The sequence below is a fragment of the Atractosteus spatula genome, chromosome 4 (assembly GCF_055471065.1).
Source record: "Atractosteus spatula isolate fAtrSpa1 chromosome 4, fAtrSpa1.hap1, whole genome shotgun sequence".
Lineage (NCBI taxonomy): Eukaryota > Metazoa > Chordata > Actinopteri > Semionotiformes > Lepisosteidae > Atractosteus > Atractosteus spatula.
Genome location: NC_142709.1, coordinates 28,145,809 through 28,151,808, shown reverse-complemented (window position 1 = coordinate 28,151,808; position 6,000 = coordinate 28,145,809).

Below are 6,000 nucleotides of genomic sequence, written 5' to 3'. Positions count from 1 at the left end.
GGCATGGCTGTGTTTTAGGGCTGAAAGGATACCTAGGAATATAGTTCTTTCAATGTTTTCTAAACATTTTTTTCTGACCCATATGGCTGTATAAAGTGCTTTGCTCCAAAAATGAATGGTGTCTGAATTGCCCGACAAGCAACAGTTAGAACGAACCTGATTTAACTTTCAAACTCTTGCCATGGGCTTTAAAATCAAAGGCTTATTAACCAATAAAGCCAAAATGTATTAGTTGTCTCAGACTTTTAGGCCACTTAAGCCTAAACGTACATTCATTCAGCACTCCGTTTAACGCAAAGTTTCCAATGAAAGAATACCTTTCAAAAATTAATTTGACCATTCCTGACACACTCTTTTGCTTTTGGCAGTGTTGTATTGTCTTTTCAGACTCATATTTTGATTCAGACAAGCAAATTTCCCAGTCAAATGAGTGGAATATTGAGAAAATGGTCTTTGAGAAATATTTGAACCCTAACCCTAACTAGCAAAACCCGAAGCTAGGGTTAGGGTTTTATTCCCATACAATGTAGACAGTTTTTGATAGCATAGCTGTGTTTTAGGGCTGAAAGGATACCTAGCAATATAGTTCTTTCAATGTTTTCTAAACATTTTTTTCTGACCCATATGGCTGTATACAGTGCTTTGCTCCAAAAAGGAATGGTGTCTGAATTGCCCGACAAGCAACAGTTAGAAAGAACCTGATTTAACTTTCAAACTCTTGCCATGGGCTTTAAAATCAAAGGCTTATAACCAAATAAAGCCAAAATGTATTAGTTGTCTCAGACTTTTAGGCCACTTAGGCCTAAATGTACATTCATTCAGCACTCCGTTTAACGCAAAGTTTCCAATGAAAGAATACCTTTCAAAAATTAATTTGACCATTCCTGACACACTCTTTTGCTTTTGGCAGTGTTGTATTGTCTTTTCAGACTCATATTTTGATTCAGACAAGCAAATTTCCCAGTGAAATGAGTGGAATATTGAGAAAATGGTCTTTGAGAAATATTTGAACCCTAACCCTAACTAGCAAAACACGAAGCTAGGGTTAGGGTTTTATTCCCATACAATGTAGACAGTTTTTGATGGCATGGCTGTGTTTTAGGGCTGAAAGGATACCTAGGAATATAGTTCTTTCAATGTTTTCTAAACATTTTTTTCTGACCCATATGGCTGTATAAAGTGCTTTGCTCCAAAAATGAATGGTGTCTGAATTGCCCGACAAGCAACAGTTAGAAAGAACCTGATTTAACTTTCAAACTCTTGCCATGGGCTTTAAAATCAAAGGCTTATTAACAAATAAAGCCAAAATGTATTAGTTGTCTCAGACTTTTAGGCCACTTAAGCCTAAACGTACATTCATTCAGCACTCCGTTTAACGCAAAGTTTCCAATGAAAGAATACCTTTCAAAAATTAATTTGACCATTCCTGACACACTCTTTTGCTTTTGGCAGTGTTGCATTGTCTTTTCAGACTCATATCTTGATTCAGACAAGCAAATTTCCCAGTCAAATGAGTGGAATATTGAGAAAATGGTCTTTGAGAAATATTTGAACCCTAATCCTAACTAGCAAAACCCGAAGGTAGGGTTAGGGTTTTATTCCCATACAATGTAGACAGTTTTTGATGGCATGGCTGTGTTTTAGGGGCTGAAAGGATACCTAGGAATATAGTTCTTTCAATGTTTTCTAAACATTTTTTTCTGACCCATATGGCTGTATACAGTGCTTTGCTCCAAAAAGGAATGGTGTCTGAATTGCCCGACAAGCAACAGTTTGAAAGAACCTGATTTAACTTTCAAACTCTTGCCATGGGCTTTAAAATCAAAGGCTTATTAACAAATAAAGCCAAAATGTATTAGTTGTCTCAGACTTTTAGGCCACTTAAGCCTAAACGTACATTCATTCAGCACTCCGTTTAACGCAAAGTTTCCAATGAAAGAATACCTTTCAAAAATTAATTTGACCATTCCTGACACACTCTTTTGCTTTTGGCAGTGTTGCATTGTCTTTTCAGACTCATATCTTGATTCAGACAAGCAAATTTCCCAGTCAAATGAGTGGAATATTGAGAAAATGGTCTTTGAGAAATATTTGAACCCTAACCCTAACTAGCAAAACCCGAAGGTAGGGTTAGGGTTTTATTCCCATACAATGTAGACAGTTTCTGATGGCATGGCTGTGTTTTAGGGCTGAAAGGATACCTAGGAATATAGTTCTTTCAATGTTTTCTAAACATTTTTTTCTGACCCATATGGCTGTATACAGTGCTTTGCTCCAAAAAGGAATGGTGTCTGAATTGCCCGACAAGCAACAGTTAGAAACTCTTTCAAACTCTTGCCATGGGCTTTAAAATCAAAGACTTAATAACAAATAAAGCCAAAACGTATTAGTTGTCTGAGACTTTTAGGCCACTTAAGCCTAAATGTACATTCATTCAGCACTCCGTTTAACGCAAAGTTTCCAATGAAAGAATACCTTTCAAAAATTAATTTGACCATTCCTGACACACTCTTTTGCTTTTGGCAGTGTTGTATTGTCTTTTCAGACTCATATTTTGATTCAGACAAGCAAATTTCCCAGTCAAATGAGTGGAATATTGAGAAAATGGTCTTTGAGAAATATTTGAACCCTAACCCTAACTAGCAAAACCCGAAGCTAGGGTTAGGGTTTTATTCCCATACAATGTAGACAGTTTTTGATAGCATAGCTGTGTTTTAGGGCTGAAAGGATACCTAGGAATATAGTTCTTTCAATGTTTTCTAAACATTTTTTTCTGACCCATATGGCTGTATACAGTGCTTTGCTCCAAAAAGGAATGGTGTCTGAATTGCCCGACAAGCAACAGTTAGAAAGAACTTGATTTAACTTTCAAACTCTTGCCATGGGCTTTAAAATCAAAGGCTTATAACCAAATAAAGCCAAAATGTATTAGTTGTCTCAGACTTTTAGGCCACTTAGGCCTAAATGTACATTCATTCAGCACTCCGTTTAACGCAAAGTTTCCAATGAAAGAATACCTTTCAAAAATTAATTTGACCATTCCTGACACTCTTTTGCTTTTGGCAGTGTTGTATTGTCTTTTCAGACTCATATTTTGATTCAGACAAGCAAATTTCCCAGTGAAATGAGTGGAATATTGAGAAAATGGTCTTTGAGAAATATTTGAACCCTAACCCTAACTAGCAAAAAACGAAGCTAGGGTTAGGGTTTTATTCCCATACAATGTAGACAGTTTTTGATGGCATGGCTGTGTTTTAGGGCTGAAAGGATACCTAGGAATATAGTTCTTTCAATGTTTTCTAAACATTTTTTTCTGACCCATATGGCTGTATAAAGTGCTTTGCTCCAAAAATGAAAGGTGTCTGAATTGCCCGACAAGCAACAGTTAGAAAGAACCTGATTTAACTTTCAAACTCTTGCCATGGGCTTTAAAATCAAAGGCTTATTAACAAATAAAGCCAAAATGTATTAGTTGTCTCAGACTTTTAGGCCACTTAAGCCTAAACGTACATTCATTCAGCACTCCGTTTAACGCAAAGTTTCCAATGAAAGAATACCTTTCAAAAATTAATTTGACCATTCCTGACACACTCTTTTGCTTTTGGCAGTGTTGTATTGTCTTTTCAGACTCATATTTTGATTCAGACAAGCAAATTTCCCAGTCAAATGAGTGGAATATTGAGAAAATGGTCTTTGAGAAATATTTGAACCCTAACCCTAACTAGCAAAACCCGAAGCTAGGGTTAGGGTTTTATTCCCATACAATGTAGACAGTTTCTGATGGCATGGCTGTGTTTTAGGGCTGAAAGGATACTTAGGAATATAGTTCTTTCAATGTTTTCTAAACATTTTTTTCTGACCCATATGGCTGTATACAGTGCTTTGCTCCAAAAAGGAATGGTGTCTGAATTGCCCGACAAGCAACAGTTAGAAACTCTTTCAAACTCTTGCCATGGGCTTTAAAATCAAAGGCTTATTAACCAATAAAGCCAAAATGTATTAGTTGTCTCAGACTTTTAGGCCACTTAAGCCTAAACGTACATTCATTCAGCACTCCGTTTAACGCAAAGTTTCCAATGAAAGAATACCTTTCAAAAATTAATTTGACCATTCCTGACACACTCTTTTGCTTTTGGCAGTGTTGTATTGTCTTTTCAGACTCATATTTTGATTCAGACAAGCAAATTTCCCAGTCAAATGAGTGGAATATTGAGAAAATGGTCTTTGAGAAATATTTGAACCCTAAACCTAACTAGCAAAACCCGAAGCTAGGGTTAGGGTTTTATTCCCATACAATGTAGACAGTTTTTGTTGGCATGGCTGTGTTTTAGGGCTGAAAGGATACTTAGGAATATAGTTCTTTCAATGTTTTCTAAACATTGTTTTCTGACCCATATGGCTGTATACAGTGCTTTGCTCCAAAAAGGAATGGTGTCTGAATTGCCCGACAAGCAACAGTTAGAAAGAACCTGATTTAACTTTCAAACTCTTGCCATGGGCTTTAAAATCAAAGGCTCATTAACAAATAAAGCCAAAATGTATTAGTTGTCTCAGACTTTTAGGCCACTTAAGCCTAAACGTACATTAATTCAGCACTCCGTTTAACCCAAAGTTTCCAATGAAAGAATACCTTTCAACAATTAATTTGACCATTCCTGACACACTCTTTTGCTTTTGGCAGTGTTGTATTGTCTTTTCAGACTCATATTTTGATTCAGACAAGCAAATTTCCCAGTCAAATGAGTGGAATATTGAGAAAATGGTCTTTGAGAAATATTTGAACCCTAACCCTTACTAGCAATACCCAAAGCTAGGGTTAGGGTTTTATTCCCATACAATGTAGACAGTTTTTGTTGGCATGGCTGTGTTTTAGGGCTGAAAGGATACTTAGGAATATAGTTCTTTCAATGTTTTCTAAACATTTTTTTCTGACCCATATGGCTGTATACAGTGCTTTGCTCCAAAAAGGAATGGTGTCTGAATTGCCCGACAAGCAACACATAGAAAGAACCTGATTTAACTTTCAAACTCTTGCCATGGGCTTTAAAATCAAAGGCTCATTAACAAATAAAGCCAAAATGTTTTAGTTGTCTCAGACTTTTAGGCCACTTAAGCCTAAACGTACATTCATTCAGCACTCCGTTTAACGCAAAGTTTCCAATGAAAGAATACCTTTCAAAAGTTAATTTGACCATTCCTAACACACTCTCTTGCTTTTGGCAGTGTTGTATTGTCTTTTCAGACTCATATTTTGATTCAGACAAGCAAATTTCCCAGTCAAATGAGTGGAATATTGAGAAAATGGTCTTTGAGAAATATTTGAACCCTAACCCTAACTAGCAAAACCCGATGCTAGGGTTAGGGTTTTATTCCCATACAATGTAGACAGTTTTTGTTGGCATGGCTGTGTTTTAGGGCTGAAAGGATACTTAGGAATATAGTTCTTTCAGTGTTTTCTAAACATTGTTTTCTGACCCATATGGCTGTATACAGTGCTTTGCTCCAAAAAGGAATGGTGTCTGAATTGCCCGACAAGCAACAGTTAGAAAGAACCTGATTTAACTTTCAAACTCTTGCCATGGGCTTTAAAATCAAAGGCTTATTAACAAATAAAGCCAAAATGTAGTAGTTGCCTCAGACTTTTAGGCCACTTAAGCCTAAACGTACATTCATTCAGCACTCCGTTTAACGCAAAATTTCCAATGAAAGAATACCTTTCAAAAATTAATTTGACCATTCCTGACACACTCTTTTGCTTTTGGCAGTGTTGTATTGTCTTTTCAGACTCATATTTTGATTCAGACAAGCAAATTTCCCAGTCAAATGAGTGGAATATTGAGAAAATGGTCTTTGAGAAATATTTGAACCCTAACCCTAACTAGCAAAACCCGAAGCTAGGGTTAGGGTTTTATTCCCATACAATGTAGACAGTTTCTGATGGCATGGCTGTGTTTTAGGGCTGAAAGGATACTTAGGAATATAGTTCGTTCAATGTTTTCT